At 41.1% G+C, this 16,199-nt stretch overlaps 1 protein-coding gene across 15 annotated transcripts in view; it reads right to left on the reverse strand.

Annotated features, from left to right (window-relative positions):
* The window catches only part of LOC309532295 (uncharacterized protein), a 472,441-nt gene that overhangs the window by 220,958 nt on the left and 235,284 nt on the right, over window positions 1–16,199 (reverse strand). Inside the window, exons 1-2 of one of the 15 annotated variants that reach the window (XR_014219705.1) lie at window positions 5,044–5,171; window positions 1,267–1,318 (exon numbers count right to left, since the gene is read on the reverse strand). The exons of 13 other annotated variants lie outside the window; for them this stretch is intronic. The gene's annotated coding sequence lies outside the window, so the exon portion shown is untranslated. Of the gene's footprint in view, window positions 1–1,266; window positions 1,319–5,043; window positions 5,172–16,199 lie in introns of those variants that run through there. One more of the 15 variants, XR_014219704.1, reaches the window with a different exon arrangement.

Consider the following 16,199-nt stretch of genomic DNA (forward strand, 5'->3'; position numbering starts at 1 on the left):
CACTGGTGCAAGAGGACTTCCATATCCTATCCTCTCCTCTCCTCTCCTTACCTATTTTGTTTAAAACATTCAGCTCTGTACTTGAGTAGCATAATCTATTTTCATCTAAACTATTGTATGTTTAATACAACCTCTGTGTGCTCTGTGTAATGGGATAGTTCCCACACCTTCAGTTCACTCCTGAAAACCTGCTATCAAATTCTGTTTTGTTAGTCTCACCAAAGCTTTCTACTCACCATTGGATCAATTTCAAGATTGCATGGGAATTCCTAATTACCTCTTAGAAAACAGCCAACAGTTGCAGAACTGAACCAGTTGTATTGCATCAACACAGTCATGAGACGCCTCTCCCTTTATAATACAGTGAGCCATCACAAGTAATTTACTTACACAATTGTGACCTGAGGCTCTTGGCCAAATAAAGAAATAAACAAAAAGAGGTGGAACCTGCAGCCTTCCGCCTTACTTACTGGGCTCTGGGGAGGAGGTACAAGGGAAGCAAGGTAGAAGGCAAGGCCCACTTGGACAGATAGGGATGGTCATGCAGGAGCAGCAACTCCAGAGGCTCTTGGCTTTATGCAATTTTGTCTTTGCATGTGGACCCCCAGAACTGGACCCTCACATAAGTGGTGAGCCCACTGTACTTCAGCTGACAAATTATCCTAAACTTTTTATTACAGTGGTACCTCAGGTTACATACGCTTCAGGTTACCGACTCCGCTAACCCAGAAATAGTACCTCGGGTTAAGAACTTTGCTTCAGGATGAGAACAGAAATCATGCGGCAACAGGAGGCCCCATTAGCTAAAGTGATGCTTCAGGTTAAGAACAGTTTCAGGTTAAGAACGGACCTCCAGAACGAATTAAGTTCTTAACTCGAGGTACCACTGTACTTACATTGTTGTCCTTCCTCGAGGGAGGTCAAAGCAGCATATACTGTACCTCCATTTCATCCTCTACAGTGGGAATAAGAAACATTTGGCCCTTTCGATTGGCTGAACTACAACCCCCTTCAGCCCCAGCAATTATGGCCAATGGTCAGGGATGATGGGAGTTGTACTTCAACAACTTCTGGAGAGCCTGGGTTTTCTCACACCTGCTCTACAGGTTAGCAACAGTGACTAGTCTAGGGGCACTCTGAGTGAGCCATCATAGCTGGGTGGGCAATTGAACACGAGACTTCCCAACCCAATATTCTATCTACTCTACCACATTAGCTGTCTTGTATACAACTCACATAGTATATCTCCAACTTTCCTCTACATACCTGTGCTAAGAGAACCTAGTGAGCTACAGGTGTTTAGCCTCTTCATATTTCTCTGAAATTAAAAACACAGGTGAGGAGGTGAAATAATTCTGCCTCTGCAATAGTTTGTCTTGGTGAAATTTATTCATGTTAAGTTTCTGTTAAATGGCACAAGTTTACACTAGTTAAAAAGTTGACAGTGCCGATTGCAATTTCATGCACACCTTCAGGAGTCCCATAGCTTGTTTTACGGGTATTCGGATATATATTTTTAAACAAAGCACCATGGCACTGACATTTTTAACATCTGCATTATGACAGACAAGTTCAACAGGTGAAGCTTTCTCTTGATCACTGAAAGGCTATGCAATGAAAAGTGTTAAAGGTAGAGAAACCATTTCAAAATAAGTAGGCAACCACCATCAGTGGAGCTTACACCTTCAAAGCTGGGTCAGTAGTCAAATAGTTGAAAAAGTGAAGAAGATCACTAAGGGGGTGGGATTGGGCAGATGCCATTGATCATGCAAAGGTATGGAAAGCTTTATCTGTTCAAATTATTTCTACAAAACAGCCATTAAAAGCTCAGGAGCCCCAACCTCCTGTACACCTCGTTGTCTTACTACCTATGGAGAAAAGATAAAGCTCGCTTCCAGAGCTGCATAAATTACAGTTTTAGCCATTATACAACTGAGCAGCTAACTTACATTTCTCCCACCTGTGTGTTCTGTAAAAATTGATTTTTTCAGGTGACAAGTTTATTAATAAGCCTTGAGCATTTTAAGATTCTGTTGTCATCCTAACTCTATTTATTCTGTGTCTCCTTTGTATTTGCCTTTTTTGCTTTCTGCTACCTTAGTGTCTTTTAATTTCTCTTCTTTCAAAACCATAATTTATTAGTACTGTATTATTTTATTTTCAAATGTGTGCATTATTTTTTAAGCATTTATATCCTATGTTTCTATGCAAAATCCATTTTTTTATGAGTTATGTCTGTATCATTTTACCTATTGAGATCAAGTACATTCAGGAGTCAATCCTATGTATACTTACTTAGGAATAAATCCCATTGAACTCAGTGGGGCTTACTTTTGTGTAGGATGGATAATATTGCCTCTCCTACCTTTTTTAAAGGTGTATTGTCATACTTTCCCTCTTTTTCTTTCTTTCTTTGTTTTATGTCACTGTTTAGATTATAAGCATTCAGACATTAAACATTGGCATTTATACAGCACTAATTGCATATGTATTTAACAAATAGTTAGGTTTCATAATCATTCAAGGAAGTATTGGTGAGGACAGATGGCATTTTGTCAGTCAAATTCTTCTTTTTTGGAAGAAACTAATTTCATATGGTGGTTATTGAAGGGGAGGGGGAGATAAGGCCACTCAATTGTATTTGTTACACAGAGAATCCATGGATGGCATGACCCTAAACTTCAGTGTAGACGGCAAGATCGCCACACAGTTCTGCAGCCAATGATATTGACCCCACCACCGTACTAGCAGCTGTTTCTACCTTCCCCCATCCTCCCATTCACCCTAATGCACAGGGGCCAAATAACCCCATTGTGAGCTCCAGAGAGGGTCTGCCCTTCCTCAGTCATTTTGCAGGATCCTGTGAGCTTACTTATGATGTTGGGGATGCCAGGAATAGGAAACCTGACTTCAATTGCAGTAATAAAACAACCAAAAAAGCACCCCCGGTGAACAATGAAGATGATACTAACCAGTGAAATATCATGCAAAACAAAATTGAGAGATATTATAGCATAAATCTCTTAAATCCTCATGGAGTTTCTACAGATGCACAGAGGTTATAGCTGCATAGGCAATCATCCAAGCCTTCCCCCATCACTTTATCTTCCTGCCAGGAAATCATCTACTTAGAGTCAGGTTGCTGTTGAAGGGACAGGAGCTGTTCATTTTTAGTTGTGGTTTTATATCTGATGCACAGCATAAGATGGTATCCATTCTGCTCTTCTTGTGTAGCATGCCTTAGAATTGTTCTACGAAAGGCAGGATAGAAACCGAATAATTTGTTCATTTATTATTTGGTGGTGGTGGTGCAACCCTAGGGTGTACATGTTTCAAGAGTTCTAAATTGACTCATAGTATTTTTATTCCTGTACACTCTTGAAATGCTGTTTCAAGAGGGCAGAGGGCAGGGGGCAGGCAAAAGTATATTACCTATGCTAGGGGTTGCTAACCTTTTTTGGGCCAAGGGCTACATGTCCAAGCAGACACAGGCAAAGTGTAAATGTGTAGAGGCCATTTTTTTCTAAAGGACAAATTTGGGGTGTGGGGTCTGGGGGGGGGGGGTCTGACAAAAATCTTTCAGCACCAGTAATTACATCCAGGGACATATGGAAGTGGTTATTAAAATAAATATTTCATTAAAAAAATAGAACAAAGAAATTTGGGCCGTCTTGGGAGACCAAAAAACAAAATAAAAAACATATTGCGTCATCACAATGTTACCGTAGCATGCTTATTAGAGCAGTCAGTACCGGTAAAACTTTTAATGAAAAAATGGAAACATTGCAGGGGGCGGGGGTCTTAAAAGTCCACACACAGAAACTTTTGGCATCATTACATCTGGCCACAGGTTGCGGGTTAGCCCCCACCAGCCTCAGGAATCATGGTTTTCTCCTGTTCTTCAGTTGTCATGAGCCTCAGTGCCCTGACTCCTAATTGGTTGTTGGATTGTAGAGAAGGGGCTATCAGCAGCTCCACTGGTGGCAAACTTTACTGCCACACTACTGTGAACCTGTTCCAGGAGTGCATATTATCCACTCTTTCCTATGTGGAAATGGGGCCTGCTGTTGTTAAGAGGCAATATAAATTCCCAGTAGAAGTGGGAGCCATGGAGATGGGTAGCAGGACTTGGTGGCAGGAAACCATTACATGAATACAAACACAGCTATGGGTATATCACTGGATTAAAATGTAGCTATTAGGTAGGTAGGGCAGTTTCTTCTTGAGACCTGGAAAGGAGTAATCAAATGATTTCTGAGCATGTACTAACAGGGCCCCTGAGTTTGCTGGTCTGGTCATATGAATGCTGCTATGTGGGCACAAAAGATGGACATTGACTCAAAATGCATCTCATTATTTGTGATGAATGCAGCAAGAGTTTCAGGATAAGGTTTCCTGACTCCCAATTTAAATAAGAATTATGAGCCATGTAAATTAATATGACAAGCTTGTTGTTTGGGGTGAACTTCATCAGCGTCCCTCCACCTTCATTGCAAATAAATCTCATGTGCTGTGCAGAGTATAATGGTTTGTTGAAATGAACTACTGGATTTATAATTTAAGTTCTAGGGACATTTTTAAAATAAGCCAATGGCAAAAAGACTGTGCTCCAAAGAAAAATAACAAGAATTCTTGTTAATTTGCCAAAAGTGAATATAATGGTGTGCATTTCTTCCTAACCTGTATGAAATTGAGCACATAAATTATACAGAACATTTCAGTTGACCCAGAATATGTCACTTGTAATGAATAGTGATGGGTAAGCAAGCTGTACGTATATGCCAAATACTTCAGCCCAAAATGTTTAGGTATCTGTGCTTCTTCACTAATTTGGGGCAGCATAAATAGATACCCAAACTTATGTTTATACAACATGATGCTGAGGGAACCAGTATCCCTGACAACACATTTTGTGCCAAATAACTGGTATGCTAGGCTTAGGCATGAGATGGGCACCAACACAAGAGATAGAATGAACTTTTAAAACTAAGGTTGTTGGCTAATTAGCAAGATACTATACACTAAGGTAATACGGATACTTACGGTCTTAAAGGTGCTTGTTGATAGGTTCTTAAGACTCAAGAGACCCTGTTGGGTGTAAATATTCAGTCCTATCTTTCTCTGGTCTATTCTCTTCCTTATCAACTCCCCTTTCCCTCCTATCCTCCAACTGACTCCTCCACTGCCTCTCCACTCAACTGACAGTTAACTCCCAACTGACTGGAACCTCCAGCCAATCAAGAGTCCTCTGTCATCCAGACCAATCAGACGGCATTTACCTGATTCAGGCCACACCTGATAAGTTCTCAAAGTGATGACCTCTCTCTCCTCTCAGAACCCGCCACTTAGCAACTACTACTAAACAGGCTTGAAACTTTTGTTAATAGTACAAGGCCTTGAACTTTGTCACAGATTTTTTTGTTTGTTCCAAACATAAACAGGCATATATGACCACAGTGCGCTGTATTTTCCCTAAATTTCAAGGACATTTAGGCAGTTTCTTAGAGTCATGCTCACTTTGTTATTTCATGCTTGTTATGCTCTGAACAGTTCACAAGAAAGCGTAATAAAAAACCCAACCATCAGTGTCCATAATATCCACATAAAAGACAGTTCAAATGAACGTAATAATCAAAAAATTAAATAGGCATAAAAATAACTTATTAAAAGTGCATTATCGGCAATAGCAAGGTAAAACACCCTCTGGCCTGCATGCTAACAACAGAGTTAAAGCCCTGAAGAGGGAGATAGCACTAGACCTCAGCTCCAGTTGTTATAAGGAACAGAGTGAGACACCCTCTACTGGTAACAAGCAGCAGATAGCAAAGCTCGTTCTTCTGGTGATGGTATTGAAAGAACAAGCAGTTTTTCATAATCTGATTGGCCAGAGGTCAAGCAGGTCATTGATTAGGTACTTGCTTTCATGTATAAATTTAAAATTAGTCTCCTAGAGATTGACCCGCATAAAGCAAATCACAGTATGATAGTTTATCATATAAATCAGAGAGCTGTACACAAGACCAAGAAGGTGCACAAGATAATTTCCTCCACACAGTAGAGGAAATCAAGCTCAGTATTAGCATTTGTAGCTGTTGGCCATATCAACCTGTGTCTTAAGGACATCTTCAATTTCCTAATTGCTCTCTAGTAACTTTTAATCAGCTGTGTATAATTTCCTAAATCACCTTTTGTGAAATACACCCTTAAAAAAGTATAAACATGCTGTATGACTGTTTATTTATATATAAAAGGGTAAAGTTATACTATAACTCTTCATTACACAAACCATCTCACAAATTTATTTGAACTGTGTTGTTATCATTTCAATTGGCTGGCAGAGGCACCACCAGGGAATTCCTGCTTTGCAGATGACAGTAATTGGAACTCTGTGGGTTTCTAGCCTCTTCTATCTCAAATTGGAAAATAATTACAACTCATTGATTAGCTATCCTAACCAAATAAAAAGTATCAAGTAAAATACCATAAGCTGATTCCCTCTTTGAAGTACCTAAATAGGTATTTGTGGCAATTTATTATTAAACTTGTTGTCCATGGATTATTAGAATGACACTATAAAATGTAAATGCTGCTGATCTTGCTCTCATAAATTAAATATATTGGGCACAATCTGGAGAAAGTTAGGCATGTCTAAATTCATTGAAACTAATGGGACCTATCTTTTGGAAGCTGGGTCATACATGCAGCACAATGAAGTAGGAACATGATCATGAAAAGGATTTCAGTACTTCAGATACGAGGATGCCACTTTTGAATGCACCACTACATTTAAAAAATCCCAGCAAATGGAAACACAACAGGGTGACTTGTTCCAGCTCACCTGCTTTTTCTGACTATTTAGGAGTTTTTTGAGGTGGTGTGAGAAAAGGCAGGCTGTGTTTAAAAAGGGAAAACATTAAAAGGTTTGATTCCGCACCCAGGGGCGTAGGAGGGGGGGGCGGTGGGGGTGGTCCACCCCAGGTGTCATCCCTGAGGGGGTGTGTGACAAAATCCCCCTGGGCGGATTGCCGCCGCACCACTCGCTCGCCTGTGGGTGGATTGCCCCACCCCATGGGCAGATCGCCCCACCCCTGGGTGCATGGCATGTGTGCCACTCTGGGTGCCTGAGCAGCTAGCTCCACCGCTGTTTGCACCTCCCTTCTGAAGGGGCACAGTGAATTTTTTTTTATATATAAAATTTTTATTGGTTTTACAAAGTTTTTTAGAAACAAACAAACACTTAAAAAGACATACAAACACGTATAATTTCATAACATTTTTTCATAAACCTCTTTTCCGGGACTCCCCCATAACCCCCCTTTCTGCATCCCAATGTCCAAAATTTTATAGCAACTCCCAATTATTCCTTTCCACCCTCTGTCATCTTAGTCTTTTCTGTATTCTGACCTTGTATCACTGTATCCCTTTATTCCTGAAAACCACAACATTCTAACATTCATCAAGTTTATAATAGTCCTTAAGATAGCTTTTAAATCTTCTCCATTCTTCTTCCGCCGTCTCTTTTCCCTGATCACGGATTCTGCCTGTCATCTCAGCCAGTGTCATATAGTCCATCACCTTCGTCTGCCATTCTTCCAGAGTGGGTAGATCTTGTGTCTTCCAATACTTTGCGATGAGTGTTCTTGCTGCTGTTGTAGCATACATAAAGAAAGTTCTGTCCCTTTTTGACACCAAATGGCCGGCAATGCCCAAGAGAAAGGCCTCTGGTTTTTTCAAGAAAGTACATTTAAGTGTTGGGACGCGGGTGGCGCTGTGGGCTAAAGCCTCAGCGCCTAGGGCTTGCCGATCGAAAGGTCGGCGGTTCGAATCCCCGCGGCGGGGTGCGCTCCCGCTGTTCGGTCCCAGCGCCTGCCAACCTAGCAGTTCGAAAGCACCCCCGGGGGCAAGTAGATAAATAGGTACCGCTTACCAGCGGGAAGGTAAACGGCGTTCCGTGTGCGGCTCTGGCTCGCCAGAGCAGCGTTGTCATGCTGGCCACGTGACCCGGAAGTGTCTCCGGACAGCGCTGGCCCCCGGCCAATAGATGTGAGATGGGCGCACAAACCCCAGAGTCTGTCAAGACTGGCCCGTTCGGGCAGGGGTACCTTTACCTTTACCTTTTACATTTAAGTACCTTTTTCATTTCATTATAAATCATTTCCCAGAAGGCCTTAATCTTCGGGCATGTCCACCAAAGGTGATATAAGGTACCTTCAGTCTCTTTACATTTCCAACACTTATTATCAGGCAAATGATAAATTTTTGCCAGCTTGAGTGGGGTCATGTACCACCTGTAAACCATTTTCATAATGTTTTCCTTTAAGGCATTACATGCCGTAAATTTGATACCAGTGTTCCATAACCATTCCCAGTCAGCAGACATAATGTTATGACCAATGTCCTGTGCCCATTTAATCATAGCCGATTTAACTGTTTCATCTTGTGTATTCCATTTCAGCAGCAAGTTATACATTCTTGATAAGTTCTTAGTATTGGGTTCTAACAATTCAGTCTCTAATTTTGATTTTTCCACCTGAAAGCCAATTTTCCTATCCTGTTTGAAAAACTCCATTATTTGATGATATTGAAGCCAATTTTGTACTTTATGTTTCATTTTCTCATAACTTTGCAATCTCAATTTGTCTCCCTCCTGTTCCAAGATTTCCCAATACTTTGGCCATCCGACCTCCATATTGAGTTTCTTCACTGCTTTGGCTTCCACTGGAGACACCCATCTAGGGGTTTTGTTTTCCAATAGATCTTTATACCTTATCCAAACATTAAACAATGCTTTTCTAACAATATGATTTTTAAAGGCGCTATGCAGCTTAATTTTATCATACCATAAATATGCGTGCCAACCAAATGCATTATTAAAGCCTTCCAGATCCAAAATGTCTGTGTTTTCGAGGAGCATCCACTCTTTCAGCCAGCAAAACGCTGCTGCCTCATAGTACAGTTTTAGGTCCGGCAGGGCAAAGCCCCCTCTTTCTTTAGCGTCTGTCAATATTTTAAATTTGATTCTGGGTTTTTTGCCCTGCCAGACAAACTTCGAGATATCTTTCTGCCACCTCTTAAAACATTCCATCTTGTCAAGAATCTGCAAGGTCTGAAACAAGAATAACATTCTAGGCAATACGTTCATCTTAATCACTGCAATTCGGCCTAACATTGACAATTTCAAATTTGACCATATTTCTAGATCTTTTTTGATTTCTGACCAGCATTTTTCGTAATTATCCTTATACAAATTCAAATTTTTAGTTGTCAGATGAACCCCTAGATATTTCACCTTCTTGACCACCGTCAACCCTGTCTCCTCTTGGAATTTCTCCTTCTCCATATCTGTTAAATTTTTCCCTAGAACTTTAGTTTTTTGTTTATTCAACTTAAATCCAGCTACCTGGCCAAACTGTTGGATTATTTCTAACACCTTTTTCGTACTAGTGTTTGGCTCTTGCAAAGTCAATACTAGGTCATCTGCAAATGCTCTTAGCTTGTAATGTTTAGCTCCGACCTGTACACCTTTAACCTGCTGGTCATTTCTAATCATATTCAGCAACACCTCCAGAACGGAAATAAAAAGCAATGGGGAAATTGGGCACCCCTGTCGTGTTCCTTTTTCTATCTTGAGTTCCTCAGTTATTACATTGTTTACAATCAACTTAGCTTTTTGTTCAGAGTATATTGCACCCAAGCCGTTCTCAAAACCTTGGCCTACCCCCATCCCATGAAGATTCTTTATCATAAAACTCCAAGAAATATTGTCAAAGGCTTTCTCCGCGTCCACAAAAATCAATACTGCTTTAGTATTTATATTCACTTCTAATTTTTCCAAAATGTCTATTATATTCCTTACATTGTCTGATAGGTGTCTTTTTGGGAGAAAGCCTGCTTGGTCCTTATGAATCTTCTCCATCAACACTCTTTTAAATCTTTTTGCCAAAATGTCTGCAAAAATTTTGTAATCCACATTAAGTAATGATATTGGGCGGTAGTTCTTAAGTTGAGTCTTTTCAGTCTCTGTCTTTGGTATGAGTGAGATATACGCTTCTTTCCACGATTCAGGTGCCTTTTTTCCCTCTAAGATCTCATTACAGACTTCTTTTAACGGTTGAATCAACCACTCCTTCAAAGATTTGTAATATCTAGGAGTCAGTCCATCTGGTCCTGGAGATTTGCCCAATTGCATTTTCTGAATGGCAGCCTCTATCTCTTGTTCTGTTATTCTCTGATTCAGATCCAACTTACTCTGATGAGAGATTTTTTGTAATCCATATTTGTCGAGGAATTTGTCTATATCTTCTTCATTTTGCGGTCCTTGAGTATAGAGTTTTTTAAAATAACTTAAAAAGCAATTTCTAATTTCATTAGGTTTAGATATATTCTTTCCATCCACTTCTAGACTTGTGACTGTATTTAATTTCTGCCTTTTCTTCAGTTGCCATGCCAGAAGTTTACCACATTTATCTGCCGATTCAAATGTCTTTTGTTTCATTTGCTTTATCTTCCATTCAATCTGTTGGTTCATCAATTCCATATATTGTACTTGATATAACTTAATCTCTCTTAATATCTCCTGGGACTTTGGTTTTACTCTTAATTTTTTCTCTCCTTCCTTTATCTTTTCCAAAATCTTTTCCTTCTTCTCATTCTGTTTCTTCCTCTTTATTGAGTTTTGTTGAATCAGAAAACCTCGCATCACAGCTTTGCTTGCGTCCCAGATCACTCTTTTCTCCACATCGGCCCTTAAGTTTATTTCAAAATAGTCCTTTAAAGTTTTTTGGGCCTTCATGAGGATCTCGTTATCTCGAAAGAGGGTGTCATTCATTCTCCATCTAAATTGACCAGTTGTTGTAAGTTTCATTTCCATCTTCACAGCGCTATGGTCGGAGCAGGTTTTTGGGCAGATTTCTACCTTTTTAATCTTTGGAGCCATCCCACTAGTAATCCAAATTTGGTTAATTCTGGTCCAGGTCATCATTGCTTGGGAGAAAAAGGTTCCCTCTCTCTCAAGAGGGTTTCTTGTTCTCCATATGTCTATTAAGTCCATATTTTCCGTCATTTCAAAAAAAGTCTTAGGAAGTCTCCCTTCCTTGGTAACTGTCAGTCTTTGTGCCTTATCCATGTTAGTGGAGACCACACCGTTCATGTCTCCCATAATTATCATAGGGGCACAGTGAATTTTACCATTCCTTTTTGTTACATGTAAGGTAAAGGTAAAAGACGCCTGGGCACTTAAGTCCAGTTGAATTTGACTATGAGGTTGCAGTGCTCATCTCCACTTTCAGGCCGAGGGAGCTGGCATTTGTCTGCAGACAGCTTTCTTGGTCATGTGGCCAGCATGACTAAGCCACTTCTGCCTCAACGGAAGATTGTGACGGAAGCCAGAGCGCACAGAAATGCTGTTTACGTTCCCACTGCAGCAGTTTGTATTTATCTACTCATGGTAGTATGGTTTCGAACTGCTAGGTTGGCTGGAGCTGGGACAAAGTGACAGGAGCTCACCCCATTGCACGGATTCAAACTGCTGACCTTACGATCAGCAAGTTCAAGAGGTTCAGTGGTTTAGACTATAGCACCACCCGCATCCAACTTGTTACATGTATAGACCAGATCTCATGCTGTGTTTAAAATGAAGGAAATATCTGCTGGTGCAAAATGCAATAGCCAGGGTCTGCTTTATTCTAGCATAAAAGCTTGGTAGTATTCATTCTGCACTGAACACAGCCCCTCCTCAGCCATCTCTGTCTTCCCATTCCACACCACTCACTGGCTTTGCTTTGCACCTGGCTTGAGTATTTTTTGCCTGGCTGGAGTGCGTCCTTGAACTTTGACAATGATTCCTGCTTACCTGGATGGAGACTAGAGAGGACGTGTGTGTGTGTCTGTGAATTCTCCTTCTGTACAAATATTAATATTGCTCTGCCTAGTTTTGCCTCTGGCCCTGTCCCACACTGACCAGTGCCCCTCAGAAGGTTCTTCAGAAGCAAATGTGGACCTTGGACTGATAAGATTTCCTGCCCTTGGTCTATATGAACACTTTGCATTTTTGAAAAAGTAGAAGCAGCAACCACAAAATATGCACAATGGAGCTTTCATTCCAGAAGATGTGGAATGGATTTAGCATTTCTAAAAGAAGGAACATACAGTGTGGGAGACTCACTCATTAGCATCCCTTTTATAAGCAGGCATCCTTTCTGTTGTACTGGAACTATGATTACTCATATCTGTAGCACAATTGCGCTGCATGCAGTATGGATCATGAGGACCCAATGCAGAGCTAATCCCCGAAAGACAGCCCATTTAAACAGAATGGGGAAAGGCATGGATGCAGTGGACAGCAAAAATTAAAGGGGTATGTGCGATAAACTTGTATAGGGCAATAGGAGCCAAAAGGAGAATTCAAAATGACAGATGTAAGTAAAACAAAGTGGTGGGGCCTCTAAATCAAGACTCAACAACTTGTGGCCAATCAAACCATACAGAGCTCATCCGAGTATACGGTATCTATTTGTGGCAGAAGAGGTGAATGATAACTCCAATCCCCTGCCCCTTCCTGTTTTTGCAGTCCTAGGAAAGCAGCTGAACCAAAAAGTTAGTTGTTGGTTTTTTGATACCCCCCACTCCCATTGTCCACAACTGGTTTAATATGAGTTACAGGAGTTTGAAGCTGAAGAAGAAAGTGAAGAGGAAGTGCAGAAAGTTGGAGAGAAGAATAAATGAGCTGCTTTTGCTATCATTTTGGTATCCTGGTGTAATAAGCTATACAGATCTTTCACCATAGCTAGGGCCGCGTATTTAAATGAGTTACTGGTGTGAACATGTATAGTTCCAAGCCAGTAGAACTGTATTGATGCTGAGAAGAATGACAGAAAGCTAACTACTTAATTATAGTCCAGAGTACATCCAATAACTTCCCACGTAAATTCTGTCCTGTCAAATGTGCCCAGCAAGCTGTGACATTAATTAACATTGCAAAAATGGCTAGTTGGGAAAAGTGATGTTGAAATGTGAAAAGTAACGGATGCCGAGTAATCATAGCACCTCTACATGCACCAAACTTAGCAGGCGTGTGGAACTTCTCATTCACTTTTATGATTTCAGCCACTTTTGGAATGTTCCTTGGATGCAGCCAAGGTGATAAATTAAGCGATAAAACCTTGGTCAACCCTACTGAGAGAGAAATGAATACAGAGTTAAAATATCACAGCTCCACAGATGGCAAATGCACAACCTTCTGAACTGCGGAGGAAAATACTTCCAGGCACTGAACTACTAGTGCTTGGTTAATGCTTTTGGATTCTTTTAAGTAGCAAAGTCTCCACTGGTGGTAAAATACCACATTTCTGTCGATTTGATAACCATGTCTTAAAAGCTGGACAGCCAACAAATGGACTGGTTTTCCCATGTTACTATAAACTTTATATTGATCACCTGATACTCCAAAATGGTTCGTAATGACAACACTGTTGCCACACTTTATGTTTTATTATGTAGCAGCACAGAAATGCTTAGTGGTAATTTTAATTAACAAGTCATAGCTCAAAAAGCTGGTACTTCACTGAAGATATATGATGTACATGTGCCTTTTTAAATCTGTGGCAACTAGGGATGCAATTAATATCAATGATTTTCATTTCCTGAAGAGAAAACAGCACATTCAATGTATCAAGATAGGCATCTAATACATGACAAATTTCTGAACAGTTCTCATGGATCTGCTGGGGTGGGTGTGTGATATCCCCCAGAATGCAGAGTATGTACAGAGTATGTGTGATTTTGGCTTTAGAGGGTTGAGCCAATCACTAGTTTTGTGCAGCAGAGATAGTCACCAGTTACTTTCATTTGCCATTATGTTTTCATCATATAAATAGGTCATAACTGGCAGGTTTGGTGGAGATTGGAGGGAAGGAGAAAGACGGAGGAGACAATGATAAACATCAGAGTGGTGAAGAGAGGGGTACTTAGAGCAACCTTTCATGGCTCCCCAGCTCAAGTGGATTTGGGCTAGGATCCTTTTCATAAATGGACCTTGATGGCCCCTTTCCAACAAAGACTGAGGGGGCTGGATGCCTGGTATAAATTTCTCCCCCATCCCTAGTCTGGTGCAGTAGGAGCCTGGGTGAGTAGCAGGATTTATGGCACCCTGTTAGGCTGCAGTGTAGAGCATCACTAGTGGCTCAGTGTGGTGGGGACTCAAAGCAGTGGTTGGTGGAGGTGCTTGTTCCAGCAGTTCAGTGGCAATTCAGGAAGGTGTCCAGGGTACCTATTGGCAACAGAGGCTTAAGCAAGCTATGGGGACAGGGGACACTGTACCCTGTCCCTCCCAATCTGCCACCTGAGGCAAGAGGCACACAGTATGACCAGCCCTGGCAACACTAACTTGTCCCCTGACAAAATGGAGTGGCTCATCTGGGGATGATGAGGTAAAGGACTTCCCAATCTACAGCATGTCAGGCAATATGCTAACCTCAGCCAGGCTGCCAGAACACTTAGTCTGAAAGTATTCAGAGAAGGTGGCTGAATCACAGGGGTCCCTGGGGCCATTAGAACTGAATTGTCCTTCAGGAATAACAATACATGATGAGAAGACTGGATGTGATGTCTTGTTTTCATAAGAGTTTTCTTCTTGATGTAGAGTATATTACCCCTTAGAAGCTTTTGCAAGCATTTGTGTGAGTTGTTGTTTAGTCGTGTCTGACTCTTCGTGACCCCATGGACCAGGACCAGAGCACGCCAGGCACTCATTTGTGTGAGTGTGCATGGTTATTTCCTCTGAGTGACACAATAGAGAACTGGAGCATTTTGGGGTCACAAAAGTGTTTTCTGAAATAATTGCTTAAAAGTTGGAAGATTCAGCTCAGATTTCTAAAGATGCCCTTCATCTCTGTGTTAAAGCACTCTTGAATCAGCCCTGCCAGATTCTGCCAATGCAGAAGGAAGAGAAGGGGGGGAAATGAGACAAAATCTATGTTATCAAGAGAATTGAGCAGATGTCCCTGGACCTCCAAGGCACTTAGCTAGAACCTAGAGAGGGAGAGATATATGGTGTCACAACCATTCAAATACTCCCAAAGCAACAAGCCATTTACTGCAAGCTTCTGTGAAAGCCAAATAAATAAATCACAATGAAATAGAACCGCAAGTATGGTAAGTATGAGGTATTGTTTTTCAGTGCACCTGCCATGAACATGATCTTTGCAAAAATCAGGTTACATGTTCAGGGTTTTTTTGTAAGCCATGTAATTTTAATTTTTACTGAATGGAGTCATTCTAAACACAGAACCACTGATCCAGGGAGCCATGTGTAGGCTCAGCTATACACGTACAGGGGACTTGTCAATTTTTTATTCCAGTTGTAACCCTTGTACAGTTTGGATGTTGCACCGGACTGGGGGGGGTCCCCTGATCCCCATGAGTGGCTTCCACGGCTGCTGTGAGGAGAGGGAGTTACACAATCTCATTGCCTAAACAGAAGACCCATCATAATTATGGAATAATCCTAATCAGTATTTGATCATTACTACAGTGAAGAAAAATGTATGTATATCCTACCCTTCCTTCTGAAGGAGCCCAGACAACATAGGGAGCTGTGAAACCATTGGCCCATCTAACTCATTATTGTCTACCCTGACTGGCAGTGGCTCTCTAGGTTTCAGACATGGGACATTTCCACTCCAGCCAGGAGATGCTAGCTGCCCTTCTGTTCCTAGCCAATGGCCTGCATGCATTGTTTGGACTTCATGCATCTGCTGCAGAATATAACTGATTTTTCAAGGATAAGCATTCTGCACTAACCAGTATTTCAATTATGTTCACTGTATAAGAGCAATAGCTTTTTCTCATGACACTCAGAAAAAGCATAAACCAGAAATTTGAAGTTAAATAGTACTTGCAAAAGGAACACTTTGATGCCCTAAAGGATATCTGTCTCTGCAAATGCTGATGAAGGAGCACTGCTAACTCTTACTGTCGGGAAGGTCACTTTCTTGGAACTTCCTCCAAGCAACTGTAGGAAAGAGATGATCGATGGTGCTAAATCTCCACTTCTCTCTCGCTCACATTCACACATGAAATGCAAACAAACACAAGCCAAGTCTGATCTGTCAGACATTTGATTAATTGGGAGGATTTTCAAGAAATGTCCAAAGATCTTATACAAGGGTTGTCATCTCCTTTACAAGTAGTACAAAACCAGC

Source organism: Podarcis vaucheri (genome assembly GCF_965113315.1).
Source record: "Podarcis vaucheri genome assembly, chromosome: 5".
NCBI classification, from domain to species: Eukaryota; Metazoa; Chordata; class Lepidosauria; order Squamata; family Lacertidae; genus Podarcis; species Podarcis vaucheri.